The sequence below is a fragment of the Lissotriton vulgaris genome, chromosome 3_1, assembly GCF_964263255.1.
Source record: "Lissotriton vulgaris chromosome 3_1, aLisVul1.2, whole genome shotgun sequence".
NCBI lineage: Eukaryota > Metazoa > Chordata > Amphibia > Caudata > Salamandridae > Lissotriton > Lissotriton vulgaris.
Genome location: NC_141689.1, coordinates 1690341859 through 1690357623, shown reverse-complemented (window position 1 = coordinate 1690357623; position 15765 = coordinate 1690341859).

Below are 15765 nucleotides of genomic sequence, written 5' to 3'. Positions count from 1 at the left end.
TCCTAGCCACCCTCATCAGTTTATGCATTTGTTTCACAGATTTCTTGTACAGCGGTTTGGCAGTAGTATCATAGTCCACCCTCCATAGGTAGGCAATTACACCCACTTTTCACTGTCCAGAGTGCCTCTGAGAACCATGAGGCTGAGGGTGATTTCCTCATAGATTTGGTGTCTCTCGCTAGGGCAGTGGATTCTACTGCATTGGTAATCCAATTATGTAAGGACTGAGTATCAGCATTAGAGTCCATAGATAAAAAAGGTTGGCTGGCCGCCAACACTGGGTCTCGAAACTCGGCTCGAGCATCTTCCGTCTTCTCTTTACAAAGTATTCTGAACTTTAAGGTAGATTGGGTTTTGCCAAGCTAAAGGAAAAAGGAATTAAGCAATGGTCGGGCTAAGTCACCTTGCTCGGTGCTTCTGTCTTCAAAGATGGTATGTTGAAAAATATCAGATCAAGGGAATGCCCCGCTTTGTGGGTGGGAAGTTTAACATGTTGGGGCAAATTAGCAGCATCAAGAGAGGAAACAACCTGCATAGCCTGAACACAGGTAGGGTCATTTACATACATATTGAAGTCCCTAGTGCTGTCAAATTGGAGAACAATAGGGATTTTGGTGCAATGTAATTACAAAAATCTAGGTGTATGTTTGGTAGGCAGTCTTGAGGTCTATATACTAATAGACCTGCAAAGGAAGTTGTTGGGTTAGTCTTGATGCAAAAATTAAGGCCCTCATTCACGTCCATATTTGACAGTGTTGAGTGGGCTTTGTCGCAGGAGTCCTTTAAAATAATTACTACCCGCCTCTTTTAGCTCCTTCCCTATTGGCGCAGCATATTTTCAAGCCAGGTGGAACAGCTAGAGCCACAGCTGCTAGGATATTATTCTTTAGCCATGTTTCTGTCGAGAACATGACCTCATACACCTTTTCTGCCAATAGTAACCATAAGTCCTTCACATACTTTGTCAGGGATCCGACGTGCAGTCATCTATTGTTGCACGGACTTGCACACATACCTTCTAAATACTGCCCCCCATGCAGAAGTGTGTGAAATTGGGGCCGGAGCTGCGTCCCTCCAACCAATCAGCACAAGCTCCGGTGGACCGGGGACTAGCGGGAGAAAGGAATCACGAGTGTGCAAGGTAAAACTCTTAAAATAGTTTTAAGCAATGTAGTTGAAAGTCAGCTGCAGTTCTACGAGCAAAAAAGCAATTCAGTGCAATGCAGCTAAAAACAACTCAACAATTATCAGTTAGAGAGGATTTATCATTACCATTCCAGTGATATGAAACATGACAAATGTACTCTCTCTCAATCAAGAATTACAGTTTATAAAATGTAATAAGGAATTCCTAAAGTTAACCTGTGAGAGGGCTAGGCCAAATCTGGTAATGTTACGCTACCAGGACATGCAAAACTTGAAATTACCTGTCCTACCTTTTTTGATTACACAGCACTGTGCCCTATGGGCTACAGTGGGCCTAACTCAGGGATGACTTGCATGTAATAAAAGGGGATTGTAAGGCTTGGCAAGGGGTTCTAAATGCAAAGTTGACCTGGCAGTGTAAACTCACACACATCCTTTGCAGTGACAGCCCTGAGACATGTGTAAAGAGCTACTTGTTGTGGGTGTGCACAATCAGAGCTGCAGGCCCACTAGCAGTATTTAATTTACAGGCCCTGGACACAGGAAGTGTGCTCTTATAGGTAAGTTAAATATGCCAGTTGTGGATAAGTCAATCAAACCATGCGGAGGACATGCACTTTTGCACTGCAAGGCAATGATAAAGCACTTAGAATCCTAAAGCCAACAAAAATAATTCTGCAAAATTTTCAGGCAAGCAGGCAAAAGGTTTGGGGGAAGATTAATGTGTTAGCTGAGAGGTCTAACACCTAATATGGATGAAAGCAGCATCAATGTATTTGTGACACTGTTGTGCTCTGAAGATTAATAAGTAGCTCCATATTAAATCTAAGTTAAATGGAATGCTTAAACACATAAAGTGCTTGGGTTTGGCAACTTGAACTCCCCCTATGTAGTGGACTTTTGATCTGATATTCTTTGAACCACTTTTCATGCTAAAATACTTTGTGAGATTGATTTTCATGTCAAGTTCACTCATAAAGGTGGTACAATAGTCTAAGAGGATTTGCAGATCCTTCACAGTCCTCAAAATAAGTACGCAATGTCTGCATAAGGAGCACCATGAATGGACTTTTGCACATTAGTGGCATATCTTTCACAGCAGATATTAGGTGCTTCGCAAGGTCCAATAATATATTTTGCAAATAAAAAAGCGCATCTGGACACAACCCTATCATACTTCATCTTTTATTTGGATTAAGAGATCTCCATTTGACCCATAATGGGACCTGGCCAGTCTCCCAATGTAAACATTTTAATATACCAATCAGTGCCTTTACAACTCTCTGCTGTCCCAAAATTTGGTATGCTTTATTACGTCTACGGTACAGGAGAGGTTCATAAATGTCATCTTCATGGCTTCTCTCTTGGCCTTGGTGTATTTTCCTATTAGGAGATATAGATCGAGGCACTCTTCCACAGTGTGCACACCTGTCTGAAATCCAAACTGAACCCATGCCTGTTTTGTTATCTCTTCCTCTCTCGCATTAATTACATTCTTATACATCTTTCATGCTAATGTTATCTCATTTATGGGGGCAACTTTAAGTTGTAAGCCGCTATATACACATAATTGATTCACTGATGTGGCCTTTCATTTTTGTTAGGGCGTTTTGTTTTGACTGGTCCACATCATGTCGTATGCATTTCATTATTGCATCCTAATTTTCACATATCAAGTCCTAAAAAAGTGTTGTGGGTTGATTCTGTCCCGTTTGATTCTTATACCTTTGTTTAGGGAAAAAATAACAAACTAATGCATTGAAATACAGAGTTAGCTGTCCGCACCCCGGGGCTTTGTGTTTTGTTGGAGGGGGCTGCGTGGCCCCCCTCCTGGAACCTTGTTGTGGCCCTGGGGACCGCCACCCCCCAGGGCCGGCTCCCTCAGTGCCCACCCCGGTACACTGCAGTTTGCTATGAGAGGATAGGAGTCTCGCGGCTCCCGCCCTCCCACAGCAAACTTGGTTTGGATTTTGAAAGAGAGCTCTCTCTTTTAAAATCCAAACCAGATTGCTTTTCCGCACGTGAACCTGCATGTTAGCAGCTCCCCGTGTGGAAAAGCAATGCTGGCTCCCGAAGGATGCTGGGATCGTGGGGGCATTGGGGCTCCCCCCACATTCCATAATGTTTTATATAAGCCCCAGGGGATGGGGTTCCCTGGGATAATAAAAATTAGTGATAGGGCCTATTGGTTTGTTTACAGTAAAATTAGGAGTTGTGCACACAGCGCGGTGCTCAGAGCGGCCCGCTGGTGTGCACGCGTTGGATGCATGACTCTTATGGTGTAGGGTACGCGACTGCAACACGTTTAGTGCACACCTTTTACGCGTAGGGTGCAGGACTCTGACTTACAAAGTACACAGTTGTGTTTCAGGCATACAACTCAACAGTCAGTATCCATACACTTCAGCAAACACCCTGTGACTGCTCTTACAATACCATAGCGATTCTATCAGTACCATGTACTAATCCATTCACGAAAGTAAAGCTCAACCAATTATGAATTCACCCAGTGTCTCTCTTTATAGTACTGTTATCATTCAGTCATTATGCATGTATTCATGCAGTGAGCCAGGCTTTAGGGCACGGAGTGCTTCAAACTCCTACGTTGAAGGGGCATTCCCTAGGTGTGCGTGTTTGCACAGAACACTCATAGAACAAGACACATCTCCAGATTTATTAGAAATTAGAAATCAGGACATGTGTGTGAATGCTGCACCATCCTGCAATTTGTGTAACATGGCACAACAAGGAGAATTATTTTCATTTCTCCTCATTTTTTCTCTTTCAATGTATGCTAAAATGCACAGCATACATTGAAGGAGAAAAATGCTTTTACAGATTGTTTTGTGCAGCACGGTGTGTCTTCCTGCACAAAAACAAATTCTACATGACACAGATATCCTTGCGCCATGGTGCAAGGGTACCTGTGTAATTGCATGGTTGCAGTTTAATCAGCAGTGCAGAGGGAAGCATAGACTGGCATATGTTGCATCCCTGTGCTTCGGAAGTACTACAGCACACTACATAAAGACTTAAAAGTGTCATGCTACAGTACTTCCTTATAGTTCCTTATATACTTATACATAAACCATACAGTACTAATGCATTCTTTCAGTCAATCATGCACTATGCATACATTGAAACAAACTTTCATACACTATCATACAAATATAGCTCTTTTTTTAACCAGAGAAGTTAGTTCTGAAAATAACTTTTTTTGTTTTTTCGTTTTATATTTGTTTTGTTGTTTTTTAAAAGAAAAAAGGAGGAAAAACCAGTGATCTTCAGGAACTAACAACCCAGAAAAAAAAGTCTAACAGTGATGGTTTCATTGTGCTGTACAGAATAAGTCCACAGACTGCTTCCCGTAGCACAGAAGTTGGTTGCACTTGATGCAGTATATTTTTATGTGTGCAAATTCGGAACGTATGTCCGGACATGCTGGTGAATAGGAACTGGCAGACGTACTTGGGATTACAGTTTGAGGATTGTCTTAAAGTCTGCTGCACTCCTCCCAAGACAGATTCACAGGATGCAGACTCTTTATATGTTTCTACATACTTGCAGTGCCGCAAGAGTACTTTTTATCGGCACTGCCTCTTGAAAGAACTTTTTACAGATTTTACAGGTTACTTTTGTGACATTCCCCTTCTTTTGTCCTTCAGGGTAGGTAAAAAACTTCCACACCACTGAAGAAGGTCTTTTTGGAGGTGGAGGTTCCACAACAAATTATGGTCCGATTCTTTTGGTTGCTGTTGTCCTGAAGCCATTTTGTCCTCAAATTGGAAATATCAGAAAAGAAATAATCCAAAAGAAGTTCTGCTCAGGTAAGAGATCTGTCTCCAAAGAATCTCTAAGAATAATGATTGATTGAAATGGGTGGGGTCCTTCAATAGTTACAACAGGAAAAGTTATGAGCCAATCAAATCTCTTTCTTTCTGGTCACATGGGCTCCGCGTAGGGTGCGTACACGCAGCTCGCACCCAGCTCGACTTTGTGAAATTGTATTTTAAAGTAAAGTAACTTTATTACAAGAATATTATTTTTATGATTACCTCAGATAATATCTTGCCTTAATATTTATATTAAATATATATATATATGTTTTTGGACATTAAAAATTTTAGCGGGAGTTGCGCTCCCACCGCGCCCAAAATGCATATGATGTCACGCGGAACTGCGCGGCCATCTGATCGAGTACAACGTACATGTCGCATATGCACGACAAGTCGGTTACCAGTGGCATGGCAATCGCGTAGGAAAAGTCGTAACCCGTCGCACACCCTATGCAGATTCTACAAAACAATACTAAAATGGCAGCTAGGTTCCGTGCAGTGTTCGAGAAAGGTGCGCTTTGGGTGTGCGCCACCCAAAAAAAATAATATAAATACATTTAAAAGAATATAAAATAATAAAAAAAAGTTTTTTTAATTTAAAAAAGATATTTTTATTAAATATGTGTAATGTAATTTAAAAAATAAGATATCTAAAAATAAATAGATTAAAAAATGTAGTAAAACAATTTGAAAAAAATATATAACAATAAATACATTGAAAAAACCTTTGGTTTCAGGCCTGTTGTAGTAAGGAATTATCATTTAAAAAAACTCTGAAGTTCACTGAAAACCCATAGGTTTTAGGGGTGTTATAGTTAGCTGGACTAGTTAGCTGGACATTTCACATCAGTGATGTCATCAGTGATGTCACTGACCATGTCGTGAATGATGTAATATGTGACATCATCAGCAGTGGATTGCGGGCGCACGAGTTATAGTTAGTACAACTAACTATAACAGAGGAATTCCAATGGTTTTGTATGAGTGAAATAGCCAGCTATCTATAACACCCCTAAAAAACCTATGTTTTTTTCAGAATTTCTAAGGTTTTTTAAATGCTAATCCCTAACTCTAACATGTCTGAAACCTATGGTTTTTTCAGTGAATATATATATACATATACATTTATTTATCATCAAGGAAAACTTGGCAAGATCCCCACCAAAGTTACCACAGCACAGAGGTAGTCCACAACGCTGTTTCCTTTTCCAGGTAATTTAATTAATTAACACCTCGTGCAAAACAAACAGGACAGATCTATCTATCTATCTATCTATCTATCTATCTATCTATCTATCTATCTATCTATCTATCTATCTATCTATCTATCTATCTATCTATCTATCTATCTATCTATCTATCTATCTATCTATCTATCTATCTATCTATCTATCTATCTATCTATCTATCTATCTATATAGTGCAGCTGAGTAGAGCTTAATTGGATAAGCCCCCTGCAAGACTATCAAGTGATTGAACAGAACCGTTGACCGGAAGAGACGACAAGTGTATTCTCCCATGGCTTTTACCGCGAGGGATAGTGCTGATGATCAACTGGGACACGGCGGATATAAGTCACACACTGCAGGCGGGGGGATTGCTAAGTGATCAAACCCCCGAGACTTACATAAAAGCCCCAATTCACTGGTGCAAAACAATGTCAGACGAGGCGCTGCTCGAGCGGGAGAAGGCAGCCGCAGATTTATTTGATAACTTGCCGACGATAACGGAACCTGCCAAGAAACAAACACCGGAGGCTGAGCAGAGTTCAGATATTAAATCCCTGTTGAAATCGTTAGAAAAAAACACCCGCAACGAACTCACTAAATGGTGGGAAATAAAATCACTGCAAAAATATCACAAAGTCAATAGAATACCGAGGGGGGTTAAGGATAATGCTAGCCCCGAGCTTCGAGGATCCCAATCCACTTATACTAAAAGACTGGGCTGACAGCAATTTAGAAGCATCGATGCGGCTTGTTTGCCTCCTAATTAAATATGCAATAATCGATAGAGAGGTTAATGTACAAGAAATTGCACACATCAAATAGGAATTGATTGCTTTAACAACTGCAGCCAACAAGGATTACATCGACAAGTATATCCAGGATATGACAGGACGTATCAAAAAACAAGAAGAAACCATAAAGGCCAGGAAGGCGTATAAGTTTGCCCGGGACAAGGGAGACTATGAGCGGGGCCAAGTGTTCACGTTTTCTCGTAAATATGACCTCATCAAAAAACAAGGCGGCATAGGAACACAGAACAAACAGGCAAAAGGACAAATAGCAAGTTCCAACATGGCAGTTGCCTCGTCGTCAGATGCCAGTATAGTACTCACTAACACCGATACTGAGGATAGTGGCTCGGAAACGGGCAGTATTCTTACCTCGGAGCCACTGACATATGGTGAAGAAATTGATTATATTCGGCAACAGAGAAAATCAACTTTAAGATCGAGGAATGCCAATCCTCAAGCCGCAAGTGCCGGAACCACAAAAGTATTGAACGGCGCAAATGTGCAAAGCACCAGAGGGCGAGGTCAATCTTACAAGAAGAAAACATGGAAAAAACAGATGTAAGTGCCAAAAAAACCATCATCAACCTCACAAACATGGAACTCAATGCGGGTGAACTGCAACTATTACATCTGGGGCTTAGTTACTGCCCGGAGAGCAACTTTAATTTTGTATATGCGAGGATAGATGTTTACAAATTTATACGTAAACTGAAACTGGCCAAATATTTTAAGATCAAAAACCAAACTAAATCCAGGGCCAAGCCACCCGATACTGTTGCTCCAGCCGGTTTCACAGCCAAACAAATTCCATTGATGAAAACCATGTTCACACTGGGCCGAGATATTTCTGATAACAGCGAACAACGGGCCAGCACACAGCAGATTGCAGACACAGAAGGAATTACAATCTCCGCTGCAGGAGGGAGTCCATTCAAGGCACCTTCCACTTTCGTTCCAGTAATGCCGCGCGATGCTCTGGATATTTTCCACAACCGCGTAACGGAAGAATTGAAAAAGCTGCATAAAAAAACGATCAGAAGTGAACAGCAATCGAAATCTACCTCTCCCAAACAATATTTTCAGCTCATGGAGAAATTGAAAAACAACAACTCGCTCGTTGTAAAGAACTCAGACAAGGGGGGCAACCTGGTGCTCTGGGACAAAGCAGTATATAAAGCAGAGGCATATCGACACTTGGAGGATGTAGAGTGTTATAAACATTCCAATGGGGCGGCGGTGATTAAGGTAAACAAAGATTATAAGATCCAATTGATGGCATGGAAAAGAGAAGGGTTAATCACAAAAAAGGAATTTTGTTTTTTACATAAGGAATGTCCAACTTTACCTACCTTCTGCTTAATCCCCAAAGTCCACAAGCAAATCACCCCAGTCCCAGGACACCCAATCCTTTCTGCTAGAGACAGGGTGTTCTAGAACACCTCAAAGTATGTGGATCATTATCTACAGGAACACATGACTGCTTTGCCTAGTTACTTAAGGGACACCAAAGATTTCCTTTGTAAATTAGACTCCATAACTTGGGCAAACGATTACCTCCTTATGACACTTGATATTTGTTCCCTCTATACAAGTATTAGACACCAGGATGGGTTAACAGCAATTGAGCACTTTTTGAAAAAGAGGTGTATTTCCTTGTATAACCATAACAAAATGTTACTCAATATGATGCGATGGTGTCTGTATAATAATCTTTTCTTGTTCGATGGGAAGGTGTTTAGCCAGCGACAGAGAGTCGCCATGGTTGCATGTTTCTCCCTCAGCTACGCGTGTTTACACGTGGGCTGGTGGGAGGACCATGTACTCAGGGGGCAAAATAGAGCCCTGGCAGAAAAGCACCTGATTCATATATGGAGATATATCAATGATATATTTATCGTTTGGAAGGGGAGTGAATTGGAGGCGCAGACATTTGTCAATACTAACAATGACAACAATCTCAATCTGCAGTTCACCGCCCACATTGATCAGAATCAAGCCAATTTCTTGGACATCTCAGTTAATATTGAGGACAACAAGATTACAACTCAGCTATATCGCAAACCAACCGCAAGGAACTCCTTGTTACTTGCGACGAGTTTCCATGCACAGCACACCTTCACCAGTTTGCCTTACGGTGAGTTCCTTAGAATAAGGAGAGCCTGTAGTACACCTTTAGCTATGGAGTCTGCACAAAAAGCTGCAAGAAACAGACTTCTGCAACGAGGCTACCAAGCCAAGTTGTTAGATTCAGCATTAGCGAAGGCCAATTCCAGGGACAGAAAAGAACTATTAAAGACATCCCTGGCTATAGATGAGACAGTGGTATTGTCGCAGTCTAGGGACGGAAAAGAATCAGAGGACAGTGTCAGGGGCAAGGTACCATGTAGATTCATATCTACCTACAATAGACAGGCCAAGGCAATAAAGGGTATCATTAATGCCCAATGGCCTATTGTACTCACCGACAGTGTACTAGCTCAGACATTACCCAATAAACCTAACTATACCTATAGAAAGGCACGTTCTATGAGAAACAACCTGGTTAGAACCAGTCCAGAATTAGACATACGGAAAGATTGGCTGACTGCAAGTGTAGGATTCCATAAATGCAGCACTTGTTGTGCGTGTAAATTTAGGATCAACACCAAAACGTATACACCAGGCTTCTCTGACATTCCCATTAAGCTGAAAGGACATTACACCTGCCGCACAGAATATCCAGTTTATGTGCTGCAGTGTGGTTGCGGCCTACGTTATGTAGGCAGCACCAAGCTGCCAGTCCACCAACGAATTTTACAGCACCTTTCGGGCTACTGTAAATTCGGACAGCACATATCCGGTGGCCCGCCACATTAATGAAGAGCATGCTAGTAACCTGGACACGCTTAAATATTTCGTGATTGACAACGTACCGTCCAGCAAGCAGGGAGGTGACCGCGAAAGGAGATTGCGACAACTTGAAACCAAATATATACTCAAACTCGATACTAAGACCCCGAGGGGATTAAACATTTTTGAAGATATACATCATTTCCTCTAGGACAGTATCTGAGAAGGAAGCAAGTTTTGAGTTCCTTTGTATAACGATGTCCTCTAGAATTTAGGTAGAAAATAAGCTGATTCAGTAGGGAGTTCTTGTTTTTGTTTTTGTTTTGGCATTTGGTACATGCACACACACATATATATTTATTGTTGAATACTATATATGATTTGGTTCTGCTCACATTCTTTTCCCTATGTCCCAGCAGTCTTTAGATGGAATTTATTGATTGCATGAGATATAATTGATACTTATCGTTCTGAAATTTCTTATGGTTGGTGCATTTCCACAAATATTCTCGCTATGACAATGTTAATTACCTTGAGATGGAGGGAAAGTCTAGAGTAATTTGTGGAGTGACACATGATAATATTGTGCAAAATAGGCCTGACCTCCTTCCTAAGAACAGTATAATGTGTAATGACACATTGGTTTCTTTAACAACATCTTTGTTTTTAATTACACCATTGCACGGGAGCTTCACTGGATATATTTTTTTTACATACTGCATCAAGATTGCATATTGTCTTTCTATCCTGATGAGGAAGGGGGCCTAAGCCTTATTTTGTTATTTTCAGGGGTGGGTATCCAATAGAACTGGACAGCGAATATGAGGCCAATTTGGTATAAAGTCTAAATTCTTTGGGACGTATAATGCATTTAAGCATCTAATTGCTTTTTCATTTAGATGCCAAAAAGAATAAAGGAGAACCTTTTCGGATACATATAATGCATTTGTGCTTGAGAAATATTTATATGTTTTACCGTTGCTTGGGGAAAGATATTTAGTTATCCCCATTACCTGGCCAGGTGTATGTTTATTAATACACTTTCAAAGTTTAATCGTAATGCAATGAATTGTAGATTTACCCCAAATATCTATCTATGAATGTATTTGTACATGATAGTAATTTATTAATGGGTGTAGCAATCACCATCCAGCATGAAAACATGCAAATGTATTTGTACATAGAAGTCAACTATGTACTTGTATAATTTTTAGTTCGTCTTGCAATTAACATGTAGCGTAAAAAAACAAATTGAGCTTGAATAGTTAAAAGCACTTCGAAACTATCAAGCCCAAAAAACTGTGTTTTTGTAGATTTTGTGCATGCAGTATGTGTTCACTTTTTACCATTTGTGTAGTTTCTATATCACGTGATTTTATGCACCAATGTATTTAAACGTTACTGCTTGAGCATTTCAGGTATGTGAGCAAGGCTACAGGTTAGCCGAAATGTGTCATCCTGTCTGAAAGCATTTCGCACCTGGCAAAATAAAAAGTCACTGCAGCCAGCAGTGAAGAAGTGATTTCTGGAGTCCGTGTCTTTCTCCTTTTGGTGGATCTATCACCGGAGTGGTAATTTGATACATATATATATATATATATATATATATATATATATATATATATATATATATATATATATATATATATATATATATATATATATATATATATATATATATTCGTTTCACAACAAAACTCCTTCCGGGTCCCTTGACCCATGAAAGGTGGTAGTTCGCAGCGAAATCACAGTGTACCCACCCAGTAACATACAGGGATTAGATGGTTTTTTCCCATGTGGGCACTGTAAAGCCTGTGCTAACAGTAAATCTGTAAAGGAAGTGAAGTACAATGGTGTCCAGAAAAAGATTGTACCCTTTCTCACATGCAGCTCGACTTTTGTGATATATGCCATTACATGCACATGCAACAAATGGTATATAGGCAGTACGACATGTATGGCCAAAAAAAGAATATTGGAACATACTGGAGCCATCAGCAATTTTGACCCCAAATACCCAGTGGCACGACATTTTAGAGATAAACATTTCTCTAATGTCAAGGATCTGAGTTTTTTCATCTTGGAACAGATAAGAAAGAATCCCAGAGGGGGCAACAGGGTATTGAAATTACGCCAAAGGGAGTCCAAACTCATCATTGACTTCCAAACCAAGACCCCGGGGGGTCTTAACCAGGATGAGGAGCTAGCCATACACCTCAAGGAATAATATAACTGTAACATAGCGTTCTTCTTCTTCTTTTACCATGTTCAACTGTCTGATGATTACATTTTAGCTTCATGTAACTTTCAATGTAATGAAACTGTTTTTAACTAGTTCTGTTTATTTGTTTTGTTGTAGGACCGAGATAAGGGGCCCAGTTCACCGTCACTTCACTTCACGGGACCCCTCCCCTAATCCGGTTCTTGTCACATGAGCACCTTTGCGTTATGGATCTGCCATCACTAGGACTTGGAGTTTGACTGGACTGACTACTTGATTGAGAGTATGTTTTGGGCACTCGCCACTAAGATTATTTCTCTCCTTGCACCTCCCTCGTTTTATTCTTAGACATTCCATCATGGTTACAAGTGCTTGATTTATTGTACTTTTGCGCAGGCGCATATTAATTTTCAGACGCCTGCAGCACTGAGTGAGCCTTTTTTCACGCATTGGGCGTGTAATAAGGGTGAGGTGTTGGTGCATGAGGAAGGAGATCCACAGGTTTAAATATGCCTTTTTCACTGTGGTAATTGCCGCGTTTCAGCTGCTTACATATTAATGTATCAATTTGTATGTTTGCGCTGGTTAAATACTGTGTTTCATTATAATGCTAATTCTTTGTGGAAAGTATGTGATTATCCAACATTTCTTTCACACTGTTTTGAGAATGTATAAGTTAGTTTTTACGACAGAACAGTATTAGGAAACTTTACTTATACAATGTTTTGCCATACCAGTCCTCTTTTCATTTCCATTGTTTTGAGATATATGGCATTGATACGGTAACGCTAATTCACGTGATCAAGCCGTTTGTCGGCGAAACGCGTTGTGGATTAAACAGCACTGGCTTTATTCTGGTGTCTCCGTGTTGTTTCCTGAGAGCGTGGGTTATGGACTTTGGTTATTGAGCATATATATATATATATATATATATATATATATATATATATATATATATATATATACATATATATATATATATATATATATATATATATATATATATATATATATGAGGTTTGTGGCACAGGACAGCACACCAAGTCGCCTTGCTGCACAGCCATGCATCACAGGGAAAGGACAGGAATGCACTATTTCTATCCAGTACAGTGCATTCTTGTCATTTTCCCTTCGCTCATGCCATGTTGGCAACCTGATGCCAATGCAGGTACCCTTTCACCATGTTGCAAGGGTGCCTGTGTTGGGTGCAGGATTGTTTTTGCGCAGGAAGGAACACTTTCCTGCACACAATTTTCAGAGGATATTTCCTCGCCCCATGTGTGAAGCAGAATGCAGCACAAATAGAAAGAGGAAAAAGAAGGAGAACTAAACATATTTCTCCTTGTTACACCTCTTCTAAGGAGGTGTATTTTTTGGCACACTTCTAGTTTTATAAGGTCTCATAAATCTGAGAACGCGTCAAAATCCATGGGAGTTGCATGAGAACACCCACACAAAGCACAGACACATCTACACAGGGCAAAGTAATGCGCTGCGTTGCATTACTCAATTTTTTTGGAGCCACTCAAAATCATGCACAGTGACTTCAAAAATATGACTTGAGGTTTGCGTCACACTTGTACTACTTTGCATAGTGCAAAAGCGTTGCAAACCTGGTCATAAATATGGCCATACGTTACAATTATTTAGTTCTCTATCACTTGCAAACTGATTCTTTGTCATTAAAATCCTATTAAATGTGTCCCTGTATGGCTAAGATTCCCAACATCTAAAATGTTGTAAACTGATGTATTCCAAAAATGCCTAGAGGGATTTTAGATTCTCCTACCCCAGCTATATTTGCCATAGGTTCATCAATTACTTGTGTCTGCCTGTGGTCAAAATAATTGTTATACATTTTATAAAAATATACAAACAGGTTAACTTCAGTAACAATAACTGGTAAAAAGAAGTTTGCCTTTTTTCCAATGCCTACATGTAACAGCTTCACCAAAATTATTGTGACAAGACCCCCGTTGGCTTTGTCAGCTTTGTGCAGGATTGCATGATTGTACAAACTATAAAATCCATTTAAATAAATGTCCTCCATTACTACGTGTCTACACAGCAAGTATTGTCATATACATTTATAAAATGCAACCAATCTGGATTGAACAGTTTTGAAAATACTCTCATAGATTCCTGGAGAGTAGTCTTAATCCCTGTTCAGGCAATACTTCCACCATAGGTAATATTTTGCCCCGATTTCTAGAAGAAATTTGTGAGTTCATTGTCCTTTATATATCAAACTAGCCTACCCGTGGCGCGTTGCTGCGATCTCAGAAGAAAGGAAATTTAAGTAAACTTGTTATGATAACATTTAATTTACATTGTGTCATTTTTATTTAAACTTATTCATTTTAATATGGAAAACATGTTAAAGTGTTGTTTTAATTCTGTTTATTTATTTGAGTGCTTGTGGATACACAGTATTTTTTGTTTTTCTGTCTGGTGCGTACACGAATAAATCAGAAGGTTTTCTGACTCGTGAGCTGGCCACATACAGTTGTCCATGTGAGAAGCACGGATTCTCCAAATCTAGTCCTCACACTAGCAGCGAGTGTCCTTGTGCTTTGTTGATGGTCATTGCAAAAGCGATTCGCACCGGAAACTGTAAACGTTCAGAATTGGAAAGATTATGAAGGCCCTGGGGGGGCATGGGGGGCCAATATTTAACAATTTTTTCTTTCTTTTTTTTTCCCAGAAACATTTGCGGGAGTGTACTCAACAACTTTTATCAATTGGTTTTTTTTTAAGTTTTCTTTTTTCTTTTTTTGCCAGAAACCTTCGCGGGAGTGTACTCAACAACTTCCCAAAGTTTCATGGCGATCGGATGAATGGTGTAGTAATGCATAAAGGACAAACAGACATACTTATGTTTTATATACATAGATTGGGGCTTTCAGGCTTTTATAGACGGTAACCGGACTTTTCCCAAAAGTCTTTCTGTCTCTTCCAAGAAGTCAAGTATTTCATAAGAGTTTTTTTGTTTCGATGCTGTAGGAAATTGGGCAACAACCACAATTCCTTCAAAGGTGGGCACAAAGGTAACAATATTAACCTGCGCTTAACCCTCCGTTAGCGTCACACAAAAGCAGTCAGGCTTCACATGGATGTAATATGTAAAGTATTAATGCAGCACTTCAAACAGTAATAAAGTACTCGCCATAAGAAAAACCCCACACAAATTTTGAACAATTCTAGCTAAGTATAGTGCCTAGAAGTACAGATTGATCACTTGCAATCATTTAGTTGTGCTAGGCCGGAGAAAGTCACAAGTTCAAAACAACTGTAACGGAGAACTGGCCAGATACATGGACCAGGTAAGTCCATCTAAAACAGTTACCTTCTTAACGTATGGCAGAGTCCAGTTAACAGTGAAGTGGGAGAGCATCACAGATGATCACCGCTGTGGGCCTGGTATCGTGGATGTCTTCACTGTAGCAAGAAGATCTGGTCGGGCATTGCAGATGGTTGTTGTTGGAGCTCTGTGTTGGTGATCACAGAGGGCTGTCATTTCTCTAGTGTGAAGTGCAGATCTTGGGTTGTTGGACCTCGCGAACAGTCAATGTGGCGCAAAGAGTCCGGTTCACCAAGTTTGCGATCATTGTGGGTAGCATAGTCTTGGTGTTAACTGCCCATTCATGGTGGCAAAAGAGTTAAAATATCAGGATCTCTCCTTTTTTCCAGAGGAGTGCACTCTGATTCCAGTC